This window comes from Topomyia yanbarensis, chromosome 3 (assembly GCF_030247195.1).
Source record: "Topomyia yanbarensis strain Yona2022 chromosome 3, ASM3024719v1, whole genome shotgun sequence".
Classification (NCBI taxonomy): Eukaryota; Metazoa; Arthropoda; class Insecta; order Diptera; family Culicidae; genus Topomyia; species Topomyia yanbarensis.
Genome location: NC_080672.1, coordinates 42,288,101 through 42,306,333, shown reverse-complemented (window position 1 = coordinate 42,306,333; position 18,233 = coordinate 42,288,101).

Here is an 18,233-nt window from a genome sequence, read left to right as displayed (position 1 = left end):
ATAAACTAAAATTTTATCGAAGAAAATATTGAAATTGGATATTCACGGCACTGATAATCATGTCATGAAATTGATATTCATGTCACTAAATAAAAAAGAAAAAGCTTTCAAATGATTTTTAAAACATTTAAAACAATATATATATATTAGACTGCCCAGAAAAATAATGAATTTTTGAAAACTCAATCGGCCCACCCCTGATTCGATTCCTAGTCCCACGAGGAGTACTTGCTCCAAATTTGAAGCAAATCGGACAAGTCTAGGTACCGGACCAACGTGCCTGAAATTTGCATGGGATTTTTCGACAATTTACATGGAGAAAACCCACTAATTCGCATTTTTGCCGCTAGGTGGCACTGTATGTATCTTATTACCACTGTAAGTGAAAATAAGAAAGATAATTTAATTGTCTGCAACTTCGTCGAAGACTGCTAGTGAATTTGGCTTTGTTAAAAGAAGTTATTAAACTTTTAGTGAAGTGATGTCTGAGTCAGTTTTGCATGGGGCCTAGCAGTGCATGGTTGTGTATCAGTACTCAATTCACACGAACTATGCATAATTTTTAGCTCTAGTTGTTTGAAGTGCCAATGAAGGAAAAAAAAGAACGTAGAGTTTTTTATACTTTGGGAGTTTTTTAATACCTCTTCGACAGTATTGGCGACTTTGCAAAGCACCATTTTTGTCAATAGTATTTATAAAAGTAAGGAAATGGAAAGATTAAAAATGTAGCAATTAAAAAAATTAAAAATATCTAAGCGGAGATGAACAGCAAAAGATAAAAACAATAGGAAAATAAATATTAAAAGAATGTACAAATTTGCTAAAAACAACAAAATCAACCAAATAAACAAATTAATGTCAATTGTCAAAAAAATGTTAAATCGAGAAAAACCAAAATAAAACCTATAAAAAATTGATAAAAGAAAACAGGAAACTAGAAAAACATATTGCGAAGATTAAAGAAGTCGAACATTGAACAAATGGTGAAAATAATGAAAAATCGATAGGAAAGTAGGAGAATTTTTAAGAATCAATGTCAATGAAAAAAAACTAGGAGTGGGTAATGTCCGGGACAAAACCGCGGTGTTGACGTAGGACTAAACTTGGGCATATCATATGACACTCATGGATAATTTGAACCAATGCACTTTTTGAATGAATGTTTACTGGAAATTTCATGTCGAATGAGATTGCCACATTCACTGATTTTCTAGGACTTGCAAAAACCTTCGGGTTTGTAGATTAATTTGATAAACATTTGCTTATATGAATCACTGGTACATGTACAGAAGAATTGACAGGCGCAAACTCAATCCAAGTTATTAAATGGAACTTTATAATTCAATTCTTTCTCCACTTTGTTTTCATCCTAATAAGAACGGTTTGCAGATAACTATTTTTGGTGATACCTGACGAGAATCCTTACTAACGATTCGAACCTTGCCCGAATTCGCTTCTGCTGCGTACATACACGAACATTCCCCTTTCGCAGCTCACATCGAATGAGCATTGTATATCGCAATGCGATCTCTTTTATAAACTTCTTAGTACAGATGGAAGTCCATCCTTTTGTGTGACAAATGGAAATATTTTCATCATTCTTTTTGGTGTGGCTTTCGCTTAGTAGCAGGGTTGCCACATTCACTAATGTTCTTGAAAGATTTGCAAAAACCACCAATCAAAGCAGGCTAATTAATGCTTTTACAAAATCTATTAAAACTTACGGTAAAATCTACAAAATATACTACACAATTGTTTTGATTATTTCCCAACGAATCGCGCAAAAATCTGTTTGTTCCGTACAGCACAGCGCAAATAATTGACGTTGGAAAACAAATCGGCTACTTCAGCTGCCAAACACTTGGAAAGATCGCAGCATTTTTCCGTCAATGTCACTTTTCTGACTCAAATTTTTGTAGGTATTTTCTTGCTTCCGTCCAATTGGTCAGTTTATTAGTTTTATCGTACATTTTTCGGATATTATTATAGAAAATAACTAACCCGATAAGAGGGAAGTTATTTTCCAAAGCACGAAATGGAAATTGCAATTGTAATTTTTCTGAGAACGATTTTGTGGTCCTAATAAGAACCGTTTGTTGTGAATATTATTTCGGCATTTCCCGCTCGGCATGATGATTATTCGCTTGGTATGGATAGCGCACAGATTGGTATCTTCCAACAAACTAACTAGGCAGGCCTCGCTGGCTTCTTAGAGGGCCATTACGGCTGAGCTCCGGAAGAGTAGATCGTTTTTGAAATGCTGTGCAATCTCACAGACCAGGCACTGGAAGAGCAGCTTGCGAATTAGTCCACTTCTGAGAGCGATGAATTTCGCGCAGGGCGACGACAGTTCTTGGTTGGCAGCGATAAGGCAATAGCTATGATTTGGTTGGTGGTCCAAATGCAGCTTCTCGTTGAGCAGCACACGTACGTGTGTTCTGCTCTGTGGCTTAGACATGTCTGGCTTTAAGAAAAACTGTGACACCCATATTTATAGGTTCTAGCATTAATGTTGATTCGCATTAAAAGTAGTTTTTGAACTTTTTAAACAAGTTTTACATAGCAAACAAGGTATCAATAGCAAGCGTTGAACGTTTTCCTTTCGATTTATGAAACAATATTAGTAATTCCTTTAGTAGGAGAAAAGTTATTAAGGTTCAAAGTGTACGTAACGCATCCGTTTTGAAAATTTTGAAATGACACCCAGTATAGTAAAGAAAGACGTAAGTCCTACGTCAAAAACTACTAAAAAGAATACAAACATTAATATAAAAAATGCATAAAACTGAATAACTCGATAAATCAAGAATATAAAATTTATTTACCATTAAAACAAGTAATATTTAAAACAATAGAAAAAGTAAATAAAACTATAAGAAGGCATAAAATTAAAGGAGCATATATAAAAGACAAGAGTAAAATAATCATAGAGAAATTTAAAAAAATGGACTAACCGTAAATTTTTTAAAAACTGGAAAATTGGAATGATGAAAAGACGAAAAAGTAAAGAAAATTGGAAGTATTAAACAAAAACGGAGCAAACAGACAAAATGGAAAATAAAAAATAGTAGAAAAAGCCGACATGGTATACTATACAATAAAAAAAATGAAAAATTAACACGAAGAAAATGAATAAAATGGACTAAATTATTTAAAGAACATAAAAAAACACTAGAATTTAAATTTGAAACAAATTCAAACAACGAACTAAATGTAAAGCGAAGAACAAGTGCGTATAGTGGCAAAAAAGATAAATCAAATGTTTTTTTAGGAAAATAAAAAAAAATTCAATGTAAACGTATAGGAAAATGGTAAAAAAAGTACTTTAAAAATAGGTTAAATGGAAACAATGAAGAAATAACAATAACGAATTAAATATGAAGATATTTAAGGTATAAAGAATAAATAAAATTATATTAAATGGACAATGGAAAAAAAAATAAAACTACAAAAAACGAAAAGCTAAAAACTAGATATAAGGAAGAAAATAGGAGAAAGGTAAAAAATTAATCAATAAGACAAATTGGAATTGATTTGAATAAGTGAAATTGCTTTTGGAAATGTGAAAAATATAAAAAAAGGAAATAGAAAAAGGCTATGATAAAAATAAATGTAGTAAACAAACAAATTCTAAAAATTAGATGGAATGACAAAAGAAACAAATAAAAAAGCATGGTATTAAAATATGAAACAATAAGAAAAATAAAATAAAGAAAGAAGAATTTTCTCGAAAAATTGCGTATAAAATGAAATAACAAAGAGAGAACTATAAATTAAAGTAAGTGATAATGATAGCAATAGAAAAAAAGCAAGGAAGGAACGTGAAAAGATGGATAAGATAAAAGTATAAGAAAGGCAGAATCTTACAATTGTAGAAATACAAATATAATCCACAACTTGAAAAAATAGATCAATTAAATTTTAACAAAATAAAAAAATCCATGTAGGAATTAAAAATGGAAAAAATGAGAAACATGGATCAAATTTCAAATAAGGGTTGTGGTTGGATTTTACGCTATGCTGGTTTCAAAAACATTCATAATCCTATAAAAACAGGAAAAATCTTTCATTTGTGTTGATGTGCACACTTTAAAATATATTACAAGAATGTTGTAACTGGTTTCTAGTAAATAGATCAAAAATAAAATTAAGATCGGTACGTTCAGGAAGCGACGTTCAAAATCTCACGCTCACTCCTCAGTAAACAAACACAGGGTGTGAAATCACACTCCAGTTTCTTTCGAGAATCTTTGTAAGGAACATTGATCCATTGAAGAGAAGGTCCTTAACAATTACAGCCTGCAACCCGAGGATGATGTTTACGAGGACTGGGTGCTGGACGATTCCTGGTATAGAGAAAAGGGCATCCAGGCGAATTCGGATTTACCTGAACGAAGACACGGAGTTCGCCCCCAAAAACCGATGTGGCAACACTAAGCAGGGTTTTTTCTTTCAATAATTACTGTCGATTCTAATCCAGCGCTTTCGAAGATTGGAAATTGAATAGATAAAAAAAATCGATTTCATGTTGGCGAAATTTGAAGACAACTTCATGACTTCTAATCAAACCATTTAACTGTTTAACTCTTTCAAGTCTGATCATATTTTTGTTTCGATTATAGACATTTTAACCTTAAGGTCATTCGCTTCTTCACTCAGGTTATGAATCTTTCTATAAAAACGCTTTTAATCCACCTAACAGTGTGATGAGACATTTCTTATAATTCTTATCACTCTCTTCGGATATTATATCGTTTGAGAACATTTAGAACTTGATGTTTCGCGATGTTTTTGATAACACATACTACATGGGATAGTGGCAGGACTCAGAGAATCGCTCAAATCAGCATAGGACAACATTAGTGCTTGAAATCTCAAACCAAATCAATGGGAAAGCGAAAAAATGGCCCATAAAATAGACATACCATCGAATTATCGTTAATGCTCTGTTAATAAAATATCTAAAGTGTGGTTGGAAAACTGAATTTTCCTAAAGGGGTTATTTATTTATCATTCGCATGTATGAAAAAAGCCTTATGTTTACATTTGTGAGTATCGCCCTTTTCAAAAAAAGGCCTTGAAATGAAATCGCAGCTCCTGATATCACGCTATCTCTGAAGTGCATGCGAGCATAGTTCCAAGTTTTACTTCGACATCGACTTTTTCTAAAGGTGACTTCCCAGTAGTATCCTTGATTTGAATTATTATCGCTAATCCTAATGCCAAAGAACAAATAAAAACCTCTCGAAAACGAACCGTTTGGGGAAATCATCATCATTACTGGAATTTTCATTTTCACGAAACTTTTCGATAGCCTTCCGTCACTTGCGTTAATGCACTGGGTGCATAGTGCTCCGAAAATCTAGCGAAATCGTCTTAGGGCACCAGCGGGTCTAATTCAGAGCTATCTGCGCGGCGAGTTAAATCTGTAAAGAATACTAAAAATTTATTTCTATTCCATAATTTTCAGTTCAGCAATTCGAGAGATCGTGCTCACCGCAAGCCATGAAAAATAGACTACGTTGAGAAGCGATGGTCACTATTTATTAAAAAATCACGGTTAAATAAAAAATTAAACTATTAAAAAAATTCAAATAGTTTATAATTTTGACAAACTTATTAGGAAAAATTGTTTAATAAGCTTTCGTAATATTGTGTAGGAAAAAAGCTGAAAATTTCAGTATTTTCTCTATCTGCAACATATAAACCCTTAAGTATACCAATTAATTAGTATACGAATTGAAAGCTACCTAAAAATTGTTGTAGTTCGATGCAATAAAAAATCATATTTGGCAATTCATATTTGGCTGATAAAATTGGGGTGTCAATGTATTATAATAGATATTCAGCATTCGAAGAAGTTTCTTGTGAACGAGTGTAGAACGACTTTGTTTCTACTTACTTGAAGTCAGCGGCGTAGCCAGAAATTCGGTTTGGTGGGGGTTTGGTGAAAATCGATCTTACTGTCCAAACGGCATAATTCCGAAACCATAATTTTTGATTTTTTTTTTTTTTTACCATTTTTTTGTTAACCATTTTTGTTAACGACCTATTGAGTTAATTTGTCAACAGTTTTTTCGGCATTTAATTAGCAAGGTACTGGAAGGTGAAGTAGATTTTTCAATATTTAGAGCCATAGTACTCAAGGGAGAGCAAGATGTTGAAAGGAGAAAGTTTAGAAAAGCGTGGAAGGATCATATATGCAAGCTTAGAGCTCACCGGCGACTTAACCCTTTGTCTGCTACCGTAGGGGTCAGGGTCTTTTGGCATTAGAAATGCGAATCACCTGAGTCTACGGACATGCCGTTTATATGGGAATTTGCTGTGTGATTGCACTCTTCAACTCGTAACTTCGGAACCAGAAGTCCAATCAGTAAAAAAATCAATAGCAGCCGATGGGAAGGTACCTTTCATTTGAGACTAACTTTGTGCAAATCGGTCCAGCCATCTCTGAGAAACAGAGGTCACATTTTTTTACACATACACACATACACACACATACATACACACACAGACATTTTCCGATCTCGACAAACTCAGTCGATTGACATATGACACTCGGCTCTCCAGGTCGGGATTAGATTGACGAATTTTAGAGTGAATGAGAAAGGCAAAAACATTTTAGCAAATGTTGAAAGTTATGCATTTTTTGGTGAGCAGTTCTATGTTTCATAGACATTAAATCAATTTTAACTTCGCTTCCTATTAAATAGAGACCCTTACTACAGTACATTTCTACAAAAACGAGCTCAATTTGAAAATAAATCTGAGGATTATGATTGATTACAGAACTCTGGAATTTTCTATTGGAATGTTTTCAGGCAGGAATTTGATATTGATGCTATTAAACAACTGTGAAATCAAGACCAATAGATCAGTTACATATCAGGACCCCATTCCGACAATTTATCAAAAGTCCTAATGATGTTAACAACAACAGGTTATAAATCTACGGATCAGATAATTGTTATTGTAATATTGAATTAAATCAGTCTGCATCAATAAATTTTCAACTTCAATCCAAAATTTTTTTGGGTGTTGTGGGGGGGGGGGTGTTGTATGGTGTTAAACCCCAAAACCTTCTCTTGGCTACGCCGTTGCTTGGAGTTATTTTTTTCGCTTTTCATTTTCCGATATGTTTCAGATCGATCCGATGGTTATAAGTTAGAAAAATTGCAGTCAGAAGGTTCGCACAAATGAACATTTTTGTACTGATAAGTTATCAAGTTCCTTCCAGACAACTTGGAAGTGTTCGGTGATTATTTCTAGCGGTTGTAGATAGTAAAATGAAATACAAAATTCGATTTTTCGAAATAATGTTTAGCTTATTTCAATGGATTATTACTATATTGAACAATAAATGGGCGACAAAGAGTAATCAACAAACAACAAGCCATAACTTTTAAAGTATTCAAAATAGATATTTAAAGTCTTTAGTAAAGTTATTCGCAAAAGTAAGAGCTACAAATTTGCTGAAGACATCATTTCGATATAATCACTTCCAAGAAAATGTGTGAAAATATCTCACTCATAGGGGGATTAATCAACAAAAGCACAATACCAAAAGAAAGGGCATATTACCTCCATTAAATTCTCCGAAGATACTATTGACCTAAAATAAGCCGTTTTGGCGTTAATAATAGATTACATTTTTGGTCATATTTCTGGCAATGGGAAATGATAAAAATCTTTCGTCCGCATTTAATGTTAAATATCTCTTTTGATAATAGTCCGATTTCTACAATCTATAGCTTGTTCGAAAGGTATTCGTTAAAGCTGTCTAAAAACATATAAATTGTTAAACTATATTGTCAATTTCGGCAGATAAGTTTAAAAAACTGCAAAAAACGCCATTTTTACGCATTCAAACATTCATATCTTGGAAACTAAACATCAGAATCAAAAACAAATTAATAGCGTTCATACTGTTTTTTAGTTCTTTCATTTAAAATTGGTTTGGATAAGATCGGTTCAGCCATTGCTGAGAAACACGAATGAGAATTTGTCCGTTACATACACACACACACACAGACACACACACACACACACACACACACACACACACAGACATTGTCCCAAATCGTCGAGCTGAGTCGATTGGTATATAAGACTCGGCCCTCCGGGCCTCGGAAAAAATCTTGAAAGTTTGAGCGAATTCTATACATTTCTTTTATAAGAAATGTAAAAAATCTCTATTCCTGTGTACGGGGTTGGCATTCGAACCTAGGTGAGCTGCGTACATGACATTCAATGTACAAATTTCGCTATGCCCGGTCGAGACTGATCTCGTTTCGATGCGAGAATTAGGTTGGGATAAACATAATTGATACCAAATATGCAGTAGTTTAGAACTTTCGCTATTCTAGTTACCGCATACACAAGATATTGAAGTTTTAATTGCATTCTCAAATAAATTTTGGTCGAAAAAATATTTGTCAAAATTTTAGTTTCTGGTAAAAATCCGGGCCCCCTTCAGAACTCCGGGCCCGGGGGGAAACACCCCGGTCCCCCCCCCCTCTCGGCGGCCCTGCATGTAGCTATGCTTTTACACGAAAACTTGCATTCAATAAGTCACTTGTATGTTCAAGCTCTAGCCACGGAGCATTCTTAACACATATTGTTAGGGCTAAAGCCTTACATAATTGAATGATTTTCACGACAATAATTAATGGGTATCTCTCGCAATTGTTTCACCATCTTGAGACAAATCTCGAGTACTTTTTCAAATGGACGTAAGTAACAATGAGAGATTCTCTTTGAGGTCTTTCTCTTCTGTTCATTACTCGGCCATTTCAACATTTACTACTCTACTCTTTGCATAATATTGTACTAAAAACCGTCGGCTTTCGATATGTACTGGAAAATTAGTACAAAGTGTTGTAATGACGTCGTAATAAACGAAAGAGAAAGTAAACAAAGAGGGGCTCTCAATGTTACTTACGTCCATTTGAAAAAGTACTCGAGAAATGTTTAACTATATTTGTTATTCTCGCTGCTTCTGTATAAAGAATACACGCAGCCTAGCGAACTGTACACAAGTTTATTATTTCTCAAGAAAGGACAAACGGCTGGAAGGGGAACTTTCCTAATTATGTTATATAAATTGTTATCGTCGCGTTCCGCCCGAACGTAAAGTTTCCTTGTCAAGTTTAAGCGAGTCCGGAGTGTATTATATATATACGTATGATGAAAGCACAACGTCTCTACTCTGTCTTACGTATTTTTACGAGAGCGAGCCATAAAATTGCCATCATTTTTATGCACCCAAGAATTTCCAGTAACTTTTCACTGTATTGCTGCTATGGAGGCATGCTTCGAGGGAGTATTGAAAGTCATTAAACAGAATTTTCGGCAGAGAAAGTTACATATGATTAACCCTTTGCGACGCGAATTTTTTTTCTTTGTAATACTGTTATTTTTAGCTTTGTACAGGTTTTCGAAGTAGCTGATTCTGATTTTGACATCGAAAATGTAAAATTCAAAATGGCGGATCCAATATGGCGACTGTGCGACCCAAAAACCCACATGAATCGAGTTTATACTGATTGTAATAGAACTCGCCAATTTCGTAAAAAATTTAGAATTTTCGAATTCTGACATCAGAATCGTAATTAGCGACCCCAAAAAAAATCGTAAATCGAGTTTTATGCTCATTGTAAAAAAATCGCAAATTTCGTAAAAAAAATAATGGCTGCATTGTGTAGCCACCGTTTTGAATTTTCAAATTCTGTTATTAGAATCGTAATCAGCAATCTCATAAACCACATAATCTGTTTTTATGCTAGTTGAGAAGTAATCCCTCTCTCTCTCAGAATCTTTTATAGACCAACATAGTAATAAACCTAATTTTTGCACATTTTGACAATTCTTTTCGGAAAAACTGACCTACGAAAAATTCTGCAAAAAATTTATTATTTAGTTCAATGTTTGTGATACTTGCTAAAAAAATTTAGATCTCTAGGACTTTTAGTTCAGGCACAGCCGTATTGTAAAAATACGAGATTTTCGAGTTTTAATTGTTTATAACTAATAAGTAATTAACAAATTCACATATTTTTTGTGCTATTTGTTCTCCTTACATCCCTAAGAGTTGATTAAGAGAAAGAATTCGTATTTAGATGTCAACATTAACTAGTAATCCAATAAAAACTTAGGAGAAGTAGGTGGGACGTCTACGTTCCACTGCGTTGCAAAGATTTAAAGGCTCCCTTCAAATAAAAGGAAAAGTAGGATTCCAGGAGAAAGCGACCGACCATAAAATATGACCATCTCTGATTCGAACAAAACTTTTCAGTTTTGTTCGGTTTGTGGATTTCCATGATTTCCTTTGCCTGTTATACCATTCAATTCAATTCAAGAGCAAGTAGGGCGTAGAAGTTTGTATGCATTACATTCAAAAACAAAAAGTTCGATTGCCGTAGTTTGTAAAGTAAAACTATCCAAGAATAAGTCAAAAGAAATAAATATTTCTGCGCGAAAAAAATATACATCAAGAAAGCTGGGACACCTTTCATAAAAACAAAATTTTATGTTAAAATTTGAATTACTAAAACCCATTCATTGACTTTTTTGTTTTCTGGTCAACAAAATCCCTAAACGATAAGAAACATTTTAAAGGCCATTGCATCATAGAGAACTTATCAATAAATACCTGTTTTAATCCACTTAGTGGTGCAAATGTGCCTTTCTCATTTATCTAAACTATGATTTAATGCCTCATTACATTCTTCACACTTGATAAGCATATATATAAGTGCACGATTGTCACGAACCTGAGAAGCAACATGTCGACACTGACACTGACATACTTGAACAAAAATATAATATTTATATACCTTAATCAGCGAGAGTTCAATGTTGTCTTCATGTTAACTTCATGGTGGAGAAGGGAAACGATATAATTAGTGGGAGGGGGAGGATGCGTCGGGAATCATCTTATTTTATTTTAGTATACTGGGTGGATAAAGGGAATGCAGGAAGGAGGTTGGTCTGAGGGGGGGGGGGGGCGGGGTGAGAGAAGTGGAAGGGGGGTTGAGAGGTAGGAGGTGTAGATGGATGGTTCTACACCGAATTTCATATTATACCATCCATTTGAGACGAGATTAGTGAAAATTGGTTCAGTCAACACCGAAGTGGTTTTATATCTGAAATATGCCCGGAACCCGGGACTTCCGGAATTATCGATAGTGGACAATATATTCCAATTATCTTTGATTCACCATCAGTGATCTAGGCCTGCGAATCGAAGTAATTTGATGTTCATTTCAATAGAATTTAAACCTTTGAGGTATTACGATTGTACCGGTTCATATGAGAAATTACTATGTGACCGCAATAACTAACCTGTAACTCCGGTACCAAAAGTCAGAACTGAATTCAATAGCAGTCATTGGGAGTATTATATGTTTCATTTGAAATCAAGTTTGTAAAAATCGGTTAAGAATTTTCTGGAAAATAGGTGTGACATTAGTTCGGGAACTTGACGAGTTCCCCGGGGGCATTGAGATCCGTTATAGGTGACCAATATGGTCAAAACTATTTTGATTGGCCATCAGCGATCTAGACCCGCAAAATCAAATACTGTTGAACGTATTTGAATATGTATTACATCATTCGGACATCATAGGGTTACCAGTTTATATGGGAATTTGATGTGTGATCGCGCTCTTCAGCCCGTTACTCCGGAACCGAAAGTCCGATCAACTAAAAATTCAATAGCGTCTTATGGGAGCGTTATACCGTTCATTTGAAACTACGTTTGTGCAAATCGTTCAGCCATCTCTGCGAAATTGAGTGACATTATTTGACACATACATACATACATACACACACAGACATTTTGCGATCTCGACGAACTGAATCGAATGGGATATGACACTCGGACCTCCGGGCCTCGGTTGGAAAATCGATTTTTGGGGTGATTGCATAGCCTTTCTTTATATGAGAAAGGCAAAAAGTTTATCGAACAATAACCTTCTATGTGCTTTTCAATTTCATACCAATTGATAGACAAACTGTAATTTCATTACAGAATACGATACTTAATGTCATTTCTGCTCAAAATGCACTTAACGAAAATCTTCCAAAAAAAATTTCGAGATATTTTGAATTTTGTTTTAACACAACCGATTAATTCGTGACATTATGCAAGTTATTAACGTTTCTCCATCAGCAACTAACATGACCAGTACGTACTTTTTTATCATATTTAAAACTAAATCCAATTCTTTCTTTGTGTTTTTACTCGCCATGCATCTTTGTAATTTAATATTTAAAGCGTAAACATGGCGAAATTCAAACAATTATAAACAAAGGTGAACTGATACGGCAGAATTATAATAAAATTCTGACAGCTCAATTTTTATAAATTTGAGAGCTGCTTAAACCTGTCTGCTGGCTTTCAGAGACAATCCAACGTAGGAACAATTAGGAAATTCGAGTACTTTAGGTTTTGTTACTCATACTCTGCGTGAGAGATAGTTTACCTCGGAGTTTACCTTGCAGTCATGGTTGCGGTCAGCCGTAACTGGGACGTAGACCAAAGTGAATCAGAAAACTTCATAAAAAAATTAGGCATGGAGGATGAAAACCAGGAAAATTTAAGCGTTTCCCTCGACATCCTAAGACACCCGAACAGTCAGTTCAAAAACAAAAGAAAAAGTTTTTTTGCTAATGTCTCGGCAGGTTGGTGGAATTCCGTTGTTCTTGCTGGTGCGGAGGAAACGATCACACAGCACGTGAAGATAAGTATTAGATTTTTCTTTTCTGTTACTGTCCGCATTTCGTATATTCTCGTTTTCATATCGTGCTATCTCCTTGAAATGAACATGGGGACAGCTTATGTTTCAATTCCTCTGAAAATCCTAACACATCCTGAATAGAATAATATGTTCTCCACTCAGCTGGCCTAGGTTTTAGGTGGCATATTTCCGTAAAAGGAAAAATGTAATGAATTTATTGGAAAATTATCGAGACCTGGCAGCATTTGGCCGTAACCCAGATGATACGGGTGCGAGAAAATAAAGTACGAATGACCTTGAGCAGGGAAACAAAATCGCTTGCTGCAAGCGTTTTACGTCCTATTATTGCGTCAATCAGAGCTCAAAAAAATTGACATCCCTGCTTGAACTTGAAAGAAAATGAAATTCAATTCATGCCCGGTGCGATGAATGAAATGTTTGATTCGGTTCCCTCGTCATTCGTTCTCCCGACACAAAGTATTCAGGATCGGATGTGTTCGGTTTCAGAAGCGAACTGAATTTTGTTTCTGTGCTAGCTCTGAGGGGGATGCTTGAGCAAAAGTGTACCAAATATAGATTACGTAGTTCACTTATGCTCGAAAATGTAGAAGATGCCAACTTCTGCCGTCAAACTGTCCACAGAATAACAAATGAATGCTTTGGTTGATGAAGGAATTTATGTTTCCTCTGTACTCAAGCATCCGATTCTGCATGAAATTTCAGTCAGTTGGAAAGTTAATGAATGAGGGATGCGGTGAATCTGAAGTTGGTTTCGGTAAATACAAGATGAAATAGATAACTGATTTTGAATTTTCCCAGCGCTGGCGTCTACGTACCTGCAAAGGCTGTAGAGATCGACGGCGTAATCTTCGAACAAAGTTTGAAATGCGAATATCTGTTGAAGAACGCGGTTGGCTGTTTCGAGAAGCTCTCACTTCAACTGATGAAGGTTTTGGAATGAAAGTAACTGTATTCAGCGAAAAAAAACAAACAGTCACATCAGTCAACCAATCAATCCTAGTTATTCCCAACATGTGATCGTTAGGTGGAGCAGTCCCGTCGAACCTAAATACAACCGCGAGCAATTCAACATGTTTGCGGTTACTGTAGGCCACAATCCACACCCTTCTGCCACCTGCTTTAGTTTCAGGATTAATGCTTGAATAATTAATTTCTGCTTGATGTACTACAAATTTCTACTTTCGAATATATCAGATATTTTTTCAACATATTTACAAACAGTACTCTGGCACTTTCAAACTCACTTCTCGCAAATAAATTCTTTTTCTTTCCTCTGCTCTAATGACATCTCTTTTTCAATATAACTTCCTGACATCCATCTTGCCATCTTAAAAGGACTCATGTACACGCAATAGACTCGTCATTCGCCGAGGCCTAATCGAACGGGGAGTTGCAGGTAGGGAAGCAGCGGGACATACCGTAATAGTCCCGGAGCCGTAAGGTTGGTCAGATATCTCCTGTCCAGCTTTATTCTCTGTTATATTCATCTACGCCAGCTTCGCTGCTGGCCGATGAACTAACCCGTCAGAAATCTACCCTATGGTATCATCAACTCGTCCATCACAGCCGACGATGTCGGTATAGGCTATAGGTTTTGAATCTATGTCGAATCCACCCATTGCATATCTTCTCCTCCGCGATGAGCACCAAATCTGATCGAGGTAGGAGATCTACTTCGATTCCTCGATCCTGTTGGCACAAGGTGCGATGATAGAAAGATATTCCCGCACCCATCGGCACCAAAATTGATCTACCAATGTTCGGCATAGGTTCCAGGTTTGCCTTGCATCCATCAGCGTCTTCGGAGTTTGAGTTACACCGCTCGAGGCCAGTAGAAGAAAGCGGTTAGAGCACCGTGTCCAAAGGAATGTATATCAGCGGTCTCGAATTGACTACACCCTCAGATTCCACTAGCAACGTTGCCAATGTTTCTTCGTTCGGCATTCGAGAAGACAGCGGTTTTCACCGACCGCACAAGACCTCCCACGTAAGGTGCTCCAGGTGAGTTGAATACCCAGTTCGTATCGCGCTAGCGAACGTTTCGGCAAGCTGGCGGTCGATTTTGCCCATCTCTTGCTTAGAAACGCCTGATCGCTATCTTGCCGAAAGTGTGCGAACTCGTGTCGTCATGCACACGAACAGTGCTACCCATCGTTTTGCAATACTTCGGTTCACCTGCACGACGATCGGCCCAAAGTAATCGATTTATTTTAGGTATGCAAGTCACGTATCATCTAACCTCAATCTTGAACAATTCAAATGGTTGAGTGCAATTCTTGTCCTTCTGGCACCCGTTTATTTATGTAAATTCATGGTGCCATAACAGTGTTGCTGAACTTGTAAAAATAACTCTTGTATTTCTCATTCGCGTGTTCTCATTGCGCCCAACACTCGTATCCGAGTGTTCTCCATGCATGCCTTTCTTTCGTTCAGTCCCCAGCCGGGTAGAATTTCTGCGAGTACCAGTCGGCCAAAAGCGACTCAAATTACACATATTGAAACCCACTCTTTCGTTCACACCCACCCACTGGCGCTCACTCCTACTGCTGCTACCACTCGTCCGTGCTCCCACTCGCCCATGCTCCCGCTCGCCCATGCTCCCACTCGTCCGTACTCCCACTCGTAGCCACTCACGCTCTTTAACCCACTCGTATCCTCTCGCACTCTTAAACGCGTTCACCTTCACTCGCACTCTTGCAGTCGCTAGCGCTCTCGCTCCCACTCGCATTTCGTTCTTCGTTGGTAGACCAAGAATGTAGGAAAATGAATTTATTCGGATATTTTATGTACAAAGTCTAAGCCGCGGCTGTTTGAAGATCGATTTGCACAATACGTCTGGCTTTCGTTACCGGTACAGCACGTCATGGGAATGTCAAAATGTGCAGTTAAATGGATGTCACACACAACATCAACAGCACGGAGTGCTATGACGTACGGGAAGTTTGAACGAGAGACGCATTCAACTTATCTTGATGGAACGACGACGTGGCGTTGACGGACATTTACGTTGATGGAAGCTAATGTATCGTCTGCATTGAGGTTGATATGACGCTTGTATAACGGAAAAGGAAAATAAACGCACCCGAATGAAATGCAGTTGCGTTAAAACGTAAATTTAAAAAAAAAACTGCAAAATCGCTTGGATTGACACTTAACCTTAACATGTCAAATATATAATTCCCCTCTATGCTGCATATATGCACTGCTTAAAATAATTAGTTTTTTGTCAAATATACTTATATTGAAGTTTGAGATTTTTTGTGAGATAATGAAATGACAGGAACAGTTTTTAAATATGTCACTGAAAGAATATATGCATAAATCGCTCAGATAATTTTCGTAAAATATCGAATTAAATAGTTACTACAAGAGTCAGTCCCATAAAGATAGGAAATCGTAAAGAAAACAGGACAAATATGCGATCATGGGTAGTATACATCTATGACCATTCCTGGTACATTTTGCATTAAATGAATCGGATATTCGGATTAAATACATGGTTTCGAGATAAACGTATTTAATGCGGTTCAACTACAAAAATTCAAACTTATTAACAAACGTTGGCTTCTATAGAATATGTATGCAGGAGATCGACTACCGTCATAAAGTGAATTTCTAAACATAAGGACTTAATTTGTTGAATATTTCGTGACCAATTCCAATATACGCTGTCCTTGTCCTCCAAATTACGACGGAATCAGAGCAAATCTATCAGCTGTAAGAAAAGTACTCTATGCGTTATATATTCTAAAACATTCGTTCACAGTCCTAAATTGATACAACCAGCGGACTATATTAGAAGAAATCTCTAGTAAATGATTTTGCGCACTTTCCACTAACCTGAACTCTGCACTTTAAAAGTGTGAGTAATCAAGCTGCTACTGAAAACTGCGAGCTGTCAAAACACATGTATTTGAAGTTATAGAGATGGTACTCTTATAGACAGGCCAGTCGAACTAACCAGTCTATGAGATAATTTTTTAGTAGAATGTTAAGTGCGTAATACGGTTCGAATCGAGTTTTTGTGCCACAAGCAATACTTGCATTGAAATAGTAATTTTTACTTGCTCATCAATTCCTCACGCTGGCTTTTCCCAGATAACGAATGAACTGGTTTATTTTGCCGATTGGTATTTTTCCGAATGGGTTGTTTTGCCGAATTAAGTATAAAAAGTTATTTTCAATGGCAATTAAATAGTATAAAGGATGATTCAATATTTAAATTTGACAAAAAGCGTGGATGTGGGATGATAAATTATAGAATTAATAGTCAAAATGCAGAGAATAGTTAAGGTAATTTTTAAAATCAAACGTTAAATGAATATAGTTTCTCTTTGAGCGTTTTGGTGGAATGCTGAAAATTAAAATTTTGAAAATGCTGAATTTAAATGAAAATTAAAATGCCTAAAGAAATGAAATATCTCTGAATTAATTCCGACTATCGTGATTCACTTGCTTCTTTTATTCATACACATAATCTTAGGTTTAGATCATTTCAACAAGTATATACCAAAGTTTTATAAATCTGTACTGATTGAGATTTGAGCATGACTGAACAACATTGTTTTCGGTAATACTGATTCTTCTTGACGAAAAAACAGTTTGCACAATACTGTTCAAATAATTACTCACGATAATTTAGTATATATTAGTGGGACGGAACTTTATTCCATTTACCATCTTAGTAAAATTGGTAGTAGCAGATTAGTTTTTTTTTTACTTTTTTCAATAAATTATATTAAATTCGTGTTTCCAATTTTCATTGTTCAAAAAAGAAACTATCCTTAAAAAGCTGGATATCACATACATGCTTCCCTTCTGCCCAGAAGTGTGTAATATACGCCCTTTACTTCTGCTCAGAAGTGTATAATCGGTACAAAAATGCAAACCAATTAGCCAGCATGGACTTTTATAGAATATGTGGTATTATTTCCTTAACCCTCCGGAAGTCGCACTTATGGCCCACTGAACGAGCAGCCGCTGTTGCTCTAAGACGATTTTGCTAGATTTTCAGAGCAGTGTGCACTCAGTGCACTAACGCCTACCCATGGTTGCCTGGTGTAGTGGGTAAAAAAACCTTAAACCTTTTTTTTTTTTTTCTTTCGTCGAGTAACTACAAGTCTATGTTTTAAAAATCTTATTGAATTTCCTATTTCAGACTATTGTATCAAGAATTATCATGTCCTCCGCGGCATTCCTCGATATAGAAATGGTTGAACGTCTTCTCTTCGAACGCTCGTATGTATGGCTTTGCCTGACTGAAAATTTTTCTTTCATAATGAACATATACATAAACCTTAACGAGAGGTCCATTGTCACCTTGCCATCAAAATCGTATAACATAATTACTTACAGGTTGAGCACTTTATAGTAGACGCCGCTTAGAAGACAAGTTTTTTTAAGAATAATATGAAAAACAATATATTTAATTTGTTCTTTAAATACGACCGGTATAAACCTGTATAGACAGAT